The sequence below is a fragment of the Octodon degus genome, unplaced genomic scaffold, assembly GCF_000260255.1.
Source record: "Octodon degus isolate 3935 unplaced genomic scaffold, OctDeg1.0 scaffold00008, whole genome shotgun sequence".
Lineage (NCBI taxonomy): Eukaryota > Metazoa > Chordata > Mammalia > Rodentia > Octodontidae > Octodon > Octodon degus.
The window spans coordinates 23,745,474-23,759,977 of record NW_004524584.1 but is presented as its reverse complement, the minus strand read 5'-3'; positions in this window follow the sequence as shown (position 1 = coordinate 23,759,977).

Below are 14,504 nucleotides of genomic sequence, written 5' to 3'. Positions count from 1 at the left end.
CCTACTCAGCAACAAATGAGGTGCAGATGAAATTAAACAAGAAATCCAACAATATCTACAATTCAATGACATGTCAAGCACAACTTACCGGAACTTATGGGATATGATGAAAGCAGTTCTCACAAGGAAATTCATAGCTCTGAACTCATATATTAGGAAAACAGGAAATAAATGAACACCCTAATATTGCACCTCCAATATCTAGAAAAGGAAAAGCAAATCAAACCCAGAGCCCAACGAAGGAAAGAAACCATAAAGATTAGAGCAGAAATTAATTCAATTAAGACAAAGAAAACAGATCAAAGAATTAACGAATAAAAAAGCTGATTCTTTGAAAGATTAAATAAAATTGATAAGCCCCTAACTAATCTCATCAAAAAGAGGAAAGAAAAAATTCAAATATAAGCAATAAGGAATGAAAAGGGTGTCATTACCACAGACCCAGTGGAAATTCAGTAGATTGTCAACAGCTACTTTGAGAATCTTTACTCTCACACAATAGAAGATCAGACAAAATGGACAGATTCCTAGAAAAGTACAAATTACAAAAATTGAATCAAGAAAATATAACAACTCTCGTTAACCCAATAACAGCCAATGAAACACAAACTGTAATAAAAAGCCTATTGACAAGAAAAGTCCAGACATTGATAGATTCACAGCTGTATTCTTCAAGAAATTTACAGAAGATGTATTCCCTATACTCCTCAAACTCTTCTATGAAATTGAAAAGGAAGCAATCCTCCCAAAATCATTCCTGGAGGCAAGTATTATACTGATACCAAAACCATGGAAAGACACAACTAAAAAAGAGAACTACAAGCCAATCTCCCTCATGAACATAGATGCATAGATGCAAAAATGCTCAATAAAATCCTAGGAAATAGAATACAGCAAATCATCAAGAAGATTATATACCGTGACCAGGTAGGATTCATCCCAGGGATGTAAGGATGGTTCTATATACACAAATCTATAAATATAATACACTACATCAGTAGAGTAAAATCTAAAAACCCCATGATCATCTCAATTGATGCAGAAAAGGCTTTTGACAAAGTCCAACACTCATTCATGTTCAAAGTCCTACAGAAAATTGAAATAGATGGCCTCTACTTCAATCTGATAAAAGCCATCTATGACAACACAACAGCTAATATAAGTATAAATGAATAAAAACTGAAATCTTTTACTCTCAGATCGGGCACAAGACAAGCATGTCCACCATCACCTCTCCTACTCAATATAGTTCTGGAATCATTATCTAGAGCTAGTAAACAAGAGAAACAAATAAAAGGAATAAGAATAAAGAAGAAGTATCATTTGCAGGTGACATGATACTTTACTTGGTAGACACACACACAAAAAAACTCCACCAAGAAGCTACTAGAATTGATACAAAAATTCAGTAGCACATCAGGATACAAAGTCAATACCCAAAAGTCAATAGCATCCTCTACGCAGATAACAAACACACTGAGAGGGAAATTAGAGAAACAGTACCTTTTACAATAGCACTGAGTAAAATGAAATACCTCAGAATTCATCTAACTAAAGAAGTCAAAGATCTTTTCAAGGAAAATTAAAGTGCTCTGAAAGTGAGATCGTAGAGGGTTTCAGAAAGTAGAAAGATATTCCCTGCTCCTGGATAGGAAGAACCAACATTGTGAAGATGATCATACTCCCAAAATTGCTGTACTGATTTAATGCAATCCCTATCAAACTACCACCAACATATCTCACAGACTCAGACTTTAAAAAAGAAATTGTTCTTAAAATTTATTTAAAACCACAAAAGATCTAGAATAGGAAAGGCAGTCCTGGCCAACAAAGACTAGGCAGGAAACATTACAATTCCTTACTTGAAATTATACTACAAAGCTACTGTGATAAAATCAGCATGGTACTGACAACAAACAGACTTGAGGATCAGTAGAAGAGACTAAAAATGCAGAGGCCTCTACAAACACACTCAGTCACCTGATCTTCAACAAAGGGGCCAAACACACTTACTGGAAGAAAGATAGCCTCTTTAACAAAAGGTGCAGGAAAAACTGGATCTCTACATGCTGAAAACTAAAACTTGACCCAGGTCTATCACCATGCTCTAAGCTAAAGTTGAAGTGGATTAAAGATCTAAACATTAAAACAGAGACACTAAATCTCCTGGAAGAGAAAGTAGGAGGAACTCTTGAAGACATACGTGTAGGCAAAGAGTTCATGAACAAAAATTAAATCGCACGGGTAATACTTGAAAGAATTAAAACCTGGGACCTCCTCTTATTGAGAAGTTTTTCTGTGTCAAAAGAAATTACCAACAAGTGAAAAGACAACCCACAAATTTCAAAAACATCTTGACTAGTAAACACTCAGACAAAGGTCTGCTCTCTAGAATTTATAAAGAACTAAAATACATTAGGGACCGAAAATTTAAAGACCCAGTCCCACAATGGGCATCTGAGATAAACACACACTTAGCAGAGGATGATATGAAAATAGTGAATAAATATATGAAAAAATGTTCCACATCACTAATAATCCTGAAATGCAAATTAAAACAACACTGAGATGCCATCTCACCCCAGAAAGAATGGCTATCATAAAAAAATCAACCAACAACAAATGTTGGAGAGGCTGTGGGGAAAAAGGAACCCTTCTCCATTGCTGGTGGGAGTGTAGACTGGTGCAACCATTATGGAAATCAGTGTGGAGACTCCTTAAAAACCTAGGACTAGAAATCCCATTCAAGCCAGCTATCCCTCTACTGGGAATTTTCCCAGAGGAACTGAAAGCGCCATATCATAGTGATATATGTGTGCCTGTTTCTAGCAGCACAATTTGTGATACCCAAATCTTGGAAACAACCAAGAAGCCCATCACCTGAGGAATGGATGAAAAAGATGTGGCATTTTTACACAATGGAGTATTACTCAGCTATAAAGAATGACAAACTTGAAGCCTTTATATTGAAGTGGATGCCACTTGAACATATACTCATAAGTGAAAAAAACAAGACCCACAGTTGTAAATATTGTATAGTCTCCCTATATAAGAACTCAAAGAAGAAATGCAAATAGAAAGGTATAACACAATTAAAAGAAAGTGTGAACTTGAGGATTGCACAATGATGAGAGGGCAAGGAGAAAAGCTGGGGAAAATGACAGGGGCAAAGCCCTATATTTATACACACAAGATGGGCAAGGCAATGATAGTGAGAACCCATCTACAGGGTTTTGAAACTAGCAGTTAATTGGTAGAATTGGTAGGATTCTCACCCTGACTAACTCTATATGCTGATACCTGTGAACTAAGCATCTTCACTGAAGCAACCAATATGTGACAGAAGGGTCACACGGGATGCCTGTCATTCTGGTCTTCTAAATATGTACTGCTTATCATGACATACAAATTTTTGCAACACTGTCTCTCAAGTAAATGTTTAAAAAAGAGGGGAGTAATAAATGGAAAAAGGAGGCAAGAAACAAATGTCACAGGACTGTCCTGCTGCAATGGTGTATATGGTTAGATATCTAAATTTCTGTGTAAAAATATGTAATTGTTTATTCATATTTTTAAACATTTTTTTTATTTTTTTAGATTCTTTCCCCATATTGTAGAGACTTAAAGTTTAACATATCAACACTTGATGGAAAATACCTGTTCCATGTTATGCCTAAGATGTTTGATATTCAGACAGATAGTGAGGTTAAAACCCCTACTGCGTATGTTGTAGAGTAATAATAAGCTTCTCTTCTGAAGGGATAACAACCTAAGTTTGCAGAACAAAGTTATAGAAAAAGAAGGGCTGCAAGGACAGCCAACATTTTGGCCCTAGCCTTTCAAGGTCAGTGAAGACTCAGGACATAGGCGACCCTGTACTGTAACATCATGTAACTCAGCAGTGTCCCAAATTTTTGATCAAGGAGATTATGGGGCCACAGAGCAATGTGATCTATGATGTAGTGATCCTAAAGAGAGTCACATGGAGAGAAAACTTTCTCTCAGGCTTTCACAGAGAACAAATTGGTCAAACAATGGCCGTGACTCAGCCACATGGCTGACACTGACAAAGTATCTGCAAACTGCGGTACAGGGTAACAGGATAAATCCTGAGCAGAACTGACTGTCCTTATCAGATAAAAAAGATACATTTCTTGTTATATAGGTTTAACTTTATCTTGGTCTTAACAATCCAGCAGAAATGAATAAAAAGAAGGTATAAGAAGTAAAGCCATATTAATATGCTGAGCTGTGAAAGGCTCAAATCAACAACTTCTGACATGGCCAGTCCTAAGGATAACCCACTACTCTTATGGACCACTGGACTATGTTGGATTATTTTGCTGAATTTACATACCTATGATATTTAAATGGCAATGGAATACCCATCTCTAACAAAACAAGTGAAAAAAGAAGATAGAAAGAAAGGACAATTTTGTTATCTGTATATACAAAATAGGGTAGGTATACAGCTACTTTCTTTTAATTCAATGAGAAGAAAGATTTGTAATAATAATATTTGAACAGGATATCATGTCTGCATCTTATGTTATGAATAACCACTAAGAAGATAACAATATGTGATATATTAATTTTTGAAAATGTCCTATTAATCAGTTTTGAAACTGTCTCATTGTTATTTGCTTGTCAATAAAATAAATAAAAGAAGGAAAAGCTTATTAAGCTCACAGTCAGTGAAGACTTCAATCCATAATCAACTGGTTCCCAGGCAGAGGAGCACATTACAAAGGCAGCAGTTCATGGAAGTAGCAAACAGCAAAAGCAAATGGAGGGGACGCAGCTTTGGCTGCTAGCCAGCCTCTCTCTCTTCCTTCCATGCTGACTGTGCACCAGAGCTCCTAAGAGAAACTGAGTCCTTTAAGTGCTGAGTCACTCTATGATGGGCCGTGCACACCCTCAGAAGGGACCTCACACGCCCTAAGGGGAGGAATTACTGACCAGATTTAGTTAAGTTTTTTTATTTCTCAAGTTGACGCAGTGTGTCCACCAGTACAGGTGTGAACACTCTCTTGGGGTTAGGACAGGAATTCTCCACTTTGAGCAGCTAGGTGCTTAGCATCACGTACATGACAGAGCAATGTTCTTCTCTTAGGGAGTAGGCTCAAGGCCTTGTGCCATAATCCTGAAAAATAAACCTGTCTTTCCTAAAATGGACCTCCCAGTATGTTCATCCAGCCCTCCTGTCCTCCCTGGAAAATAGTCTGGAAGAATTACAAAGGTTTTTGATTCCTTTTGATTTCCTTTTAATTCAATGAGAAGAAAGATTTGTAATAATAATATTTGAACAGGATATCATGTCTGCATCTTATGCTGTGAGTAACCACTAAGAAGGTAACAATGTGTGATATATTGTTCTATCACTGGAACAGCCTCACTGTGGGCAGTATGAAGTCAATGAAACCTAAACACAACACCACGTTCTGATTTGCACTTTAAATGGGGAAGAGTCAAACATTGAATTATTCTGGGACTTTCTTGCTCTCTTTTCCCACTTACTCCCACCTTCAGGATCTGAGGTAAAAGAAGAAAGAAATGGAGAACAAAAGGCATTTATTGAATTCAGCGAGGGGTTGGTACTTTGTCTCAGGGCCACTCTGATTTTCTGGGTGCTTGTGCAGCTTACTGGAGCTGTCCCTCTAGAAATCACAGCACTATACATTTTCTGTTCCCCCTGGAAAGCCTATCTCAATCTTCTAACAGTGCCTGCCATTGCAAGTCCCTCCACATAGGCCCATGGGGAGTGTCTTCCCAGCTCCTCCTGCAGATTCTCAGCTGGATCCTCCACCATGTTGGAGCCAGCGTCCCACCTTTAGACTTCTCTGGTCAAGGGGCATTCTTGCCTTCACCTCTATCCCCCCACCACCACTTAAAGTGGTGAACACAAGTAGAGCATTTCCACTTATTTCCTTAAGCACCATGTGAATAGGACAGACAGACTTTTGAGAATCTGACCCAGCAGGTTTCTAGCCAGGTGAAACACTGCACTTCCTTTTTGTTGTGGTGCATATCTCAATTCCCCCAAACTGCATTTGCTCATAGGCTGGGCTTCTAGGAGGTTATTTGATTGAAAGTCCTTGATACAAATGGATTAGTCCACCAGGTGAAGCCAGGTGGCATGCCTTGGAAGGCTCTGTGCCCCTTCCTATTCCCTTGATATCTCTCTGCTTCCTGTTTGCATGCCATAAGCTGTTTCTCATCTGCCATGCCATCATGCCTTCACGCCAGTTGCCTATGGACTGAAATCTCTACAAACTTTGCACCAAAAATCAATCCTTTCCCCTTTAAGTGTTAGGTGTTAGGTATTTTGTCCCAGCATTGAGAAAGTAACTAGATCACTTCCACAGACCTCCCTCCCCTAAGCCTGCATTTCTCTCTCCTATGCCTTGGTGAGAGGAGGAGCTAGAAGGACAGGAGGAAGTGACTGCAAGACGAGGAAGACGAGGAAGTGACTGCAGCTCTCTGTTCCTTTGGCAGAATTCCTTCCACCGAGCCCTTGCTTTCTCGCAGGTGAGTATGAGGGCTGTGATCATGAGAAGTTTGTCCATCTCTGGCCAATTGCTTTGGGAAACCGTGTAGTGTCTGTATAATGCGGGATAAGTTATTAACTTTACTCAGCTTCAACATGATAGTCAAAATGTAGGCCAGAAAAAAAAAATTTCAGTCTATATTTGATAACATTGTAAATGCATAGTTGATTTTCTATTGCCCTCTTGGAGAAATGTAGTAGAAACCTGGATCATGTCTGCATCTTATACAACAAATAACCACTAGGAAGACAGTATGTAATGTGTTAATTATTGAAACTGTCCTACTAATTTGACTTGAAACTGTCTCATTGCTATTTGTTTCCTAATAACATTATGGAAAAAAAGAAAGACAGAAACAGAATAACAATACGGTACATATTTTCAAAAACAAGAATAGCAAACTAACAATGGCTGTTATGCCACATATTTTTATCATCAAATCTGTTGCTCACATGAACAGATACAGGTATGCAAGATTGGACAAATTCTTGAGCATTAAAACTTTCAATATTCCTTGAAAAAAAAAAAAAGAAGCTTGAAAAGCAGTAACTGCAGAAGCCCAAACAATATTCTTGTCAAATGTTTCCTGCATTCAAGTTTTATCATTTACTTGTCTTCCATCTCTTGTATTGTGATCCAACACTGAAGTACGATATGACTTGGCTAAATTCATAGATAGGATCACTGACTGTCAATTGCTGATTATGTAGAGTATCAGTGAAGCCGGCCAGCACCTTAAGGTGTGAAGCGAACATGCAATTTAGTGTGCGATGCTCACATTCACCACGCTGGGGTGAGCTGGTGATTGGCACTGCAAATAGAAACCCTTCCTGGCTCCAGAGTCTGTGCCCTGAGCACTGTAGTATAAATACTACCTAAAAGGAAGAAAACTGTGACACGGCTCTGATTATGTGTCCAACTCAAATCGGGCAGGTGTCACTGAACTAGCTTCCTCCTAGCATATTGGAAAGCGCCAGGTACTTCTACAAGTGTAGCTTTAGGTTAAGTCCTTTTCCTCTGTTGAAACCTGCCAGAGACATTGACTTTTTTGAAGAATTTAGAGCTGGGGTTGTGTAGAACATTCTTTGGTTTGGATCAATCTGGCATTTTTTTTGTGCTCAGACTTGGATAGATTTTGGGTGACAAGAGCATGGGGATAAACTATGTCTTTCTTTTGCATCAGGATAGGAAGCAGTGGGGCTGTCTGCACTGTGACTGGCAGCCTTCTCTAGGACTATCTGCTGCAAAAGGGCCCACCACATTCTCACTGTAGTAATCACTTTCCTCTTGGTGTAAGTAATGATTGTCTATGTGGAGGAACTTGCGATCCGAGTGTTTTTCCTTTTTCCTCATCCGGATTCCACAGTGGCCAGCTCCCTTTGATGAGTCACATAAGCAGCAGTCAGTAGCATGATGCCTGTGAAGTATGCTTTTCCGGATTCCCTCTGCATTTATGGGTCTATGCTGGCCTTCCACTGTAGGAAGAGCTTTCTCATGTGCCACTCAGTCTATATCTCACTTCTGGCTCTAAAATGCAATGATCTTTAAAATTCATTTACTTATTTTTTAATTTATGTATTTGGTACAGGCTCTCAGTATGCAGCTTGGACTCTTAGTGACCCTCCTGCTTCAACCTCCCCAGTGCTGGATTACAGGTGTGCACTACCACGCCCCATTTTGTTGGCTGAGTTGGCGGGCCCGGGATGGAGCCAGCACTCCTTGCCATACTGGGGATCGAACCCATGTTCTTGCATTTGCCAGGCAGGTGCTTAGACTGCAGAGCTATCTTCCTATCCCTGAAATGTAATGATATTTCTGTGCCTGTTGAAATGATTTAAAAGGAAGCTGATGACCAGTCAATTAAAGGGAATATGACAGGTGGGATCTTGTGTTATGGATTAAAAAATAGCTTCATAGAAAACAATCTATTTTGATTTCTTTTATAAATATCATTTAAAGAGCTTTCAACCACAACCTTGAAGGCTCTGCTTCCTTTCTGGTTTGTTTGTTTTTGGTTTTTTGTTATTTTTGTTATTTTTATTTTTTATTTTTTATTTTAGGGAAGCATCTACAGGGTGTTCAGGGTCTCACTACTAGATTGGACTCATAGTGATTCTCCTGTTTACAGCTTCCCAAGAGCTGGGATTAGAGGCACACACCACCACACCCAGTCTCAATTGCTGGCTCAGTGTGCTGCAGGTGCAGAGCAGGCACAGCAGGCCCAGGGATCGAGCCCCAGGCCCCTCCACCTGCTTGCAGGCACTTTAATCCACTGAGCTATCTGGCCAGCTCCCTCTTCTTCTTTTCAATGCTCAGAAGTTAGGACAATCTTTCTGGTTCTGCCTCTTCCAAAGTTTAGGTCCCTGTGGCTTGGAGGATGGTGGGAGAGGGCTGTGTGGATTCTGGGAAGCTTGCTGCATAGACTAGCATTATTTCAAGATACCCTTCTTTCTTAAACTTTTTATGAGAGATAATAGCAGGAAGGGAATTCTGAAGGTGACTACTGCACTTGCTTACCTTTATTTGAAAGGCAAGAAATACAATCAAATTTGTGACAAATTGGTTTGTTGTCCACAGTCCAGAAAAAGAGACCTGAGTTCTGGTCCCAGTTCAGCCACATTGTCTCACATATGGTCTTCTTACAGGGCTAATCCTAATCCACTGCATGCACAGTGGGGCAGTCATCACCTCTCTGTCTCGGGTCATGCTTGGTGCCCTGAGCCTGCCATGGTTGGTCACCATCCCTAGCGCTTCGGCTGCCCCTGGTCCCTGCCATGCTGCATCCAGGAGCTCACGAAGGCCCTGTCCTTCAGGAAGGTTGGCTTGGGCTTGCGCTCTCGACCAGCTCTTCTTTCACAAAAAGGCCCTCTGTTGTTCCGTAAGTGAGCCCAGCACTGAGCCACACCCCAGAGACCCAGCCCACAAATTCAACCCCATAAGATTTTCAAAATAATAAGCAGCTACACAGGGAAAAATAAATTCTGATGCCATCCCGAGAGGAGCAAGGCAACATCTGCCCTATGCTCCTTGTCTGTTCTGGGTCAGCAGAGGTGGGCTGCCTAGATCAACAGTCAGGGACAGCAATTGGTGGCAGTCAGACAAGGAACACCTGGGGCTGCAGTGTCTCTGGCTCATGTGGCCTGATGTGCCACACATTCACTCTTGGGCTTCCTCCCTCCTTCTTTCCTTTGCTATACCTGAGCAGTGAAGACATGGAGTTCCTACAGCCAGGAAATAACATTGAGTATGAAGTCACCGACGACTTCTTTGAGGCAACCCACATAGGTTTCACTGTACTTGAAGCTCTCTCAGTGCCAACACAGTTACTTCGTAAAGTAAAGCAAACCAGATCCATGAGCTTAAGTATCATGTGGCTTCTCTTATGTGAGAAACCCGGAGTAATGATAAAGAAAAAAATCAAGTAACTAATAAAAAGTAGAGCGACAGATCATTTTCAAATGGGACTGGGATCAAGAGTGTCAGGAAAAGAAGAGGGACGGGATAAGAGATCAAAGAATTAGGATGTGTCATGTACACATACTAACTCCACGTGGGAGTGGAAACATGTATGACACACATATACTAAGAAACTAAAATTTTAAATGAAGTAAAAAAAAAAACTAGAATATATTCTAGAGAGGCCTTACTGGTCCACATCCCCAGGTATCATTCAGATCACCGGTCTACCTCACTTCATGTCTTCGAGTATTTTCATGTCTTTGAGTATTTTCTAGTGCCTTACCCAAGGACTTGGTTTCCATGGAGTTAAGTTTAAGCTGTCTCTCTCTCGGCCTGCAAGAATCTTGAATAAAGTCTTGTCAGCCTGTCTAACTGGTACAAGAAAATTTTTCTAAGACAAATAAAAATCAGTGAAAACAGGAAAGAACCAAGCATTAAAACAACAATAGTTACATTGTGGGTTCTGGGGTTGCGGAGCTGTGCAGGTGCTGACCTGCAACCTGGCTCTGTGTTCCAGGGTTCTCGGGAATGTGGGGGTACAGGTTGCTCACCTGTTGCTATCTTCCTGAGATGTAGCCCCATAGGGAGAAAAATGTCCCTCTTGCATGCTTGCTTTACTTATCATAAGCAACTGCACTGGCCCCTGTATTCTCATCCTAGCGGGACATGATTCAGAACATTTGAGAATAATGCTTTATCAAAGAAGACAGGTGGACCTGGCTTTGAAGAGAATGCCTTTACTTTTAAACAGTAATGGATTGAAAGCTTTGCACCCTGTAACCTGGTCGAGATGCCTCAGCGGAGCCCAGTGAAATAGAAGAGTGAGCGTGTGTTGCAAAGAAGGGGCTGTGTGGAGCTCTCATCTATCACTTCCTTATTCCCTTTGGCAGAGCAGCAGAAAATTCCATCGTGATTTATTTCTCAGCGAAGCTAATTGACACACTGAGGGCTCCTCCATCAGTCATCTTTGCGGCCAACCTGGATTCCAGGTCCCACATGCTTTGTGATAGGGTTCTACCTGGTAGGACACAACAGGGTCACCGGCTAGATTTCCTGTTCCCGGGGGATGCTGGCGGATGGCCCTGGGAGCAAAACTGAGTTGTTTTGACAAGCTTTCTTTGGCAATCCATGATCCCAGGGATGCTGGCAGCCACCAGCCCTTTTGGCTATGTCTGATTTTTGTTTACATGTACACCAAAGGTTTTATTTATTTACATATTTATTGGAAGTAGTGAGGATCGACACCCCGGGTTTCATATAGAACTCTGTTTTTCCCAGAGAGCTGGGCTTACAGAGGTGCATCACCAAGTCCACTCACGACTCCTACATGATTCTTCCTCACTGGTGAGCTGCATTTGAAAGACCAGTGTCTGTGCCCAGATGTGTCGGAGAGCCAGGGGCAGCTGACCTTGGGCCCTGCATCATTCTCTGTACATTGGCTGCAGTTCTGCTCTTCTGGGCTGGAGCACAGAAACAAAATGCCTCAGGCATTTCACACTGATCCTGTTTTAACACTTATTTATTTATTCATTTGATACAGGGTCTCACTACACAGTTGAGACTCAGTGATCCTCCTGCCTCAGCTTCCCCAGCACTGGGATTACAGGGGTGCACAACCACACTGGGTTTTGGGGGCCATCATACCATGCGGTACCGGGCATTGAATCCAGGTCCTTGCACTTGTCACGAAGGTACTTCTGGAGCCGGCTATCTCCCCAGCCCCCAGCTGATTCCTTTTCCTCGGCATTGAATGCTGTGTGTCTTCTGACTCTTTTCTTTTGTATCTACCTCCAAAGTGATTTTCTACTTCACGAACTCCAACTCCAAGGGCATTGCCGGCAGCGATGTGTGCTCAGTGAATAAAGTTTCCCTCCTGTGGCACAGGTACCACCCATTGCTCCACCAGACAGCGTAGTAGGGAGTCGAGGTTGTGCTGGCTTCACTGGACCCCGAGTCAGGTGAGAATCTCAGAGAAATACTATATTGGAAATGTTATTGTCTCTCTTATATTAAAATAAACTCCAAATGAATTTTAGATGTAAATAGTAAATGAGTAAATGGAAAACTTGCTACCTGTAGAGTTGGGGAGGGGTCTCTTAAACTATGTAAAGATCTGCTAAGGAAACCACAGAACACAGAGTAACATGATCAACAACGCGCAGTGTGCCTAAGGAGAGTCGCTTAGAGAGAAAAAATTTTCTCAGGCTTTCACAGAGAGCAAATTGGTCAAGCAGTGGCCGAGACCCATCGACATGGCTGAGACTGACGAAGGATCTACAAGGTGCTGTACATGGTTCCAGGGTAAATCCTGAGGGGATTTGTCTGACCTTGTCAGCTAGCGAAAGTTACACTTTTAGTTATATAGTCCTTGCTTTAACTTGTTCTTAACCATCCAGAAGAAAAGTATAGCCACAAGGTATAAAAAGTAGTTATATTGATATGCTGAGCTGTAAAAGGCTCACTTCAACAACCTCAGACAATTGCCAGTTGTGCCAATAACTCACTACTATTATGGACTATTGGACTATATTGGGTTATTTTGCTGAATTCAAGTACCTACAGTCTTTGGACTGGCATGAAGTGTGAGAAGATTCTTTAAAGACTTCTCCAAATACAGCTTCTCTAACATCTCTGACAAACAAAATTAAAAAAGGGGATATAAATAAAGAATCATTTTGTTGTGAAAAGAATATATATACACAAGACGGGTAGGCTAGTTATATAGCTACTTTTTTTTAGTTCAATGAGAAGAAAGATTTGTACTAATAGTGTTTAGACAAGATATCATGTCTGCATCTTGTACTATGAATAACCACTATGAAAACAGCAATATACAATGTCTTAATTATTGTAACTGTCCTACTAACCTGTTTTGAAGCTGTCTCACTGATATTTTCTTTCTCAATAAAATTAATTTAAAAAATAGAGTGAAAGATTTCAGTTCTTGCCATTATTGTGCTTGCTGCTGGCTTGTGATAGATGGCTTTTATGACATGGAGATAGATATCATCTGTTAGGATTTTCTTCAGGGTTTCTTAAAATCACAGATGGGTGTTACACTTCCTCATGTATTTTTCCCTGCATCCATTCAGGTGATGGTGTGGTGTTTGTCTTTGTCTCTTAATATTGTGCATTAAATTCATCGATTTATGCATGTTGAACCATCCCTGCATCCATAAAATGAATCCTGATGATGATGTATATTCTTCCTGATGATTTCCTGCTCCAGGCTGGGCTGAGCCAACTCAGGTGCAGTCACACATGCCCATAATCCCAGCGCTCAGGAGGCTGACAAGAGGAGAATCACCATGAGTCCAAGCTGCGTGGTGAGACCCTGCAACAACCAAATACATAAAAAGACAGAAAAAGAATAAAAACATATCATGTTGAATATATTCTGCTTATCAAGGAAATGTCATGTAATTTCATGACTAACAAAGGAAGCTCACAGTTGCTTTATGTGTCATTGTGTATTGATGCATTTGACTTTAATTACTTGATATGTGTTTATGTTACTTAATAAAAGGCTGCAGCAGCAGCAGGTCTGGTGATAGCCTTTTATTTTTTGTTTGGGAATAATCTGTCAGCTAAGAAGATAATCAGCAAAAGTATCTTGTAACCATCATTTTCAGTTAAGCAGATCTAGGAACCATGGAGGTGGCTTCCTGAATGAGCACTTCTCATTCACCCACTGGGTGACACATCACACATTGCTGAACGAGTTGTGCTTGTTCCTTATTATCACTCCACATCCCTCATTCTGTCTTTTGCACAAAAGTCTACATTTGCTGCATACCCACAATGGGCCTGACACCCCCCGGCTAGGTAGAATGCTAACATTAAAATGGATAAGGAAGATCTTTTTTGATATAACAGAGTACTACTCAGCCATAAGAAAGCTAAAGATGAGGCCCATCTAAGTAAATGGTCCCAACTTGAAAACATACTCTTAAGTGAAACAAATCTGAATCACACGTACAAATATTTCATTGTCTCCCTGGTGTGAGAAACTAAAAGAGCAAATCAAGACCAAAATGTTCAAAACATACAGGTGGAATAGGAAGAAAAAGTTCCAAAGGAAAGAGGAACTAGGGAGGGAGAAGAGAGAAAGGAGGGAAGGGAAAAAGAAAAAATAATGAAAAGAAAAGATAAAATGGAAATAAATCTTTGTAAATAGGGAGAGGAAGGTGGGTTGAAGGGAGAAGTGGTTTGCAAAAAATAAAAAATAAAATAAAATAAAGAAATCAAAATATATCATGTACAGGGCTGGCCAAATAGCTCAGCTGATTAAGATACCTGCTTAGGCAGGTGCAGGGACTGGGGTTAGATTCCCGGCATGCTGTGCTGGCCCCGTCCCTAGGGCACGCTGAACTGGTGACTGAGACTGGCCATGGTGGTGTGCCCCTGTAATCCCAGTGCTTGGGAGGTTGAGAACAGGAGAATCACTACTAGTCTCATCTGTGTAGTGAGACCCTGTACTAAATTATATATATATAT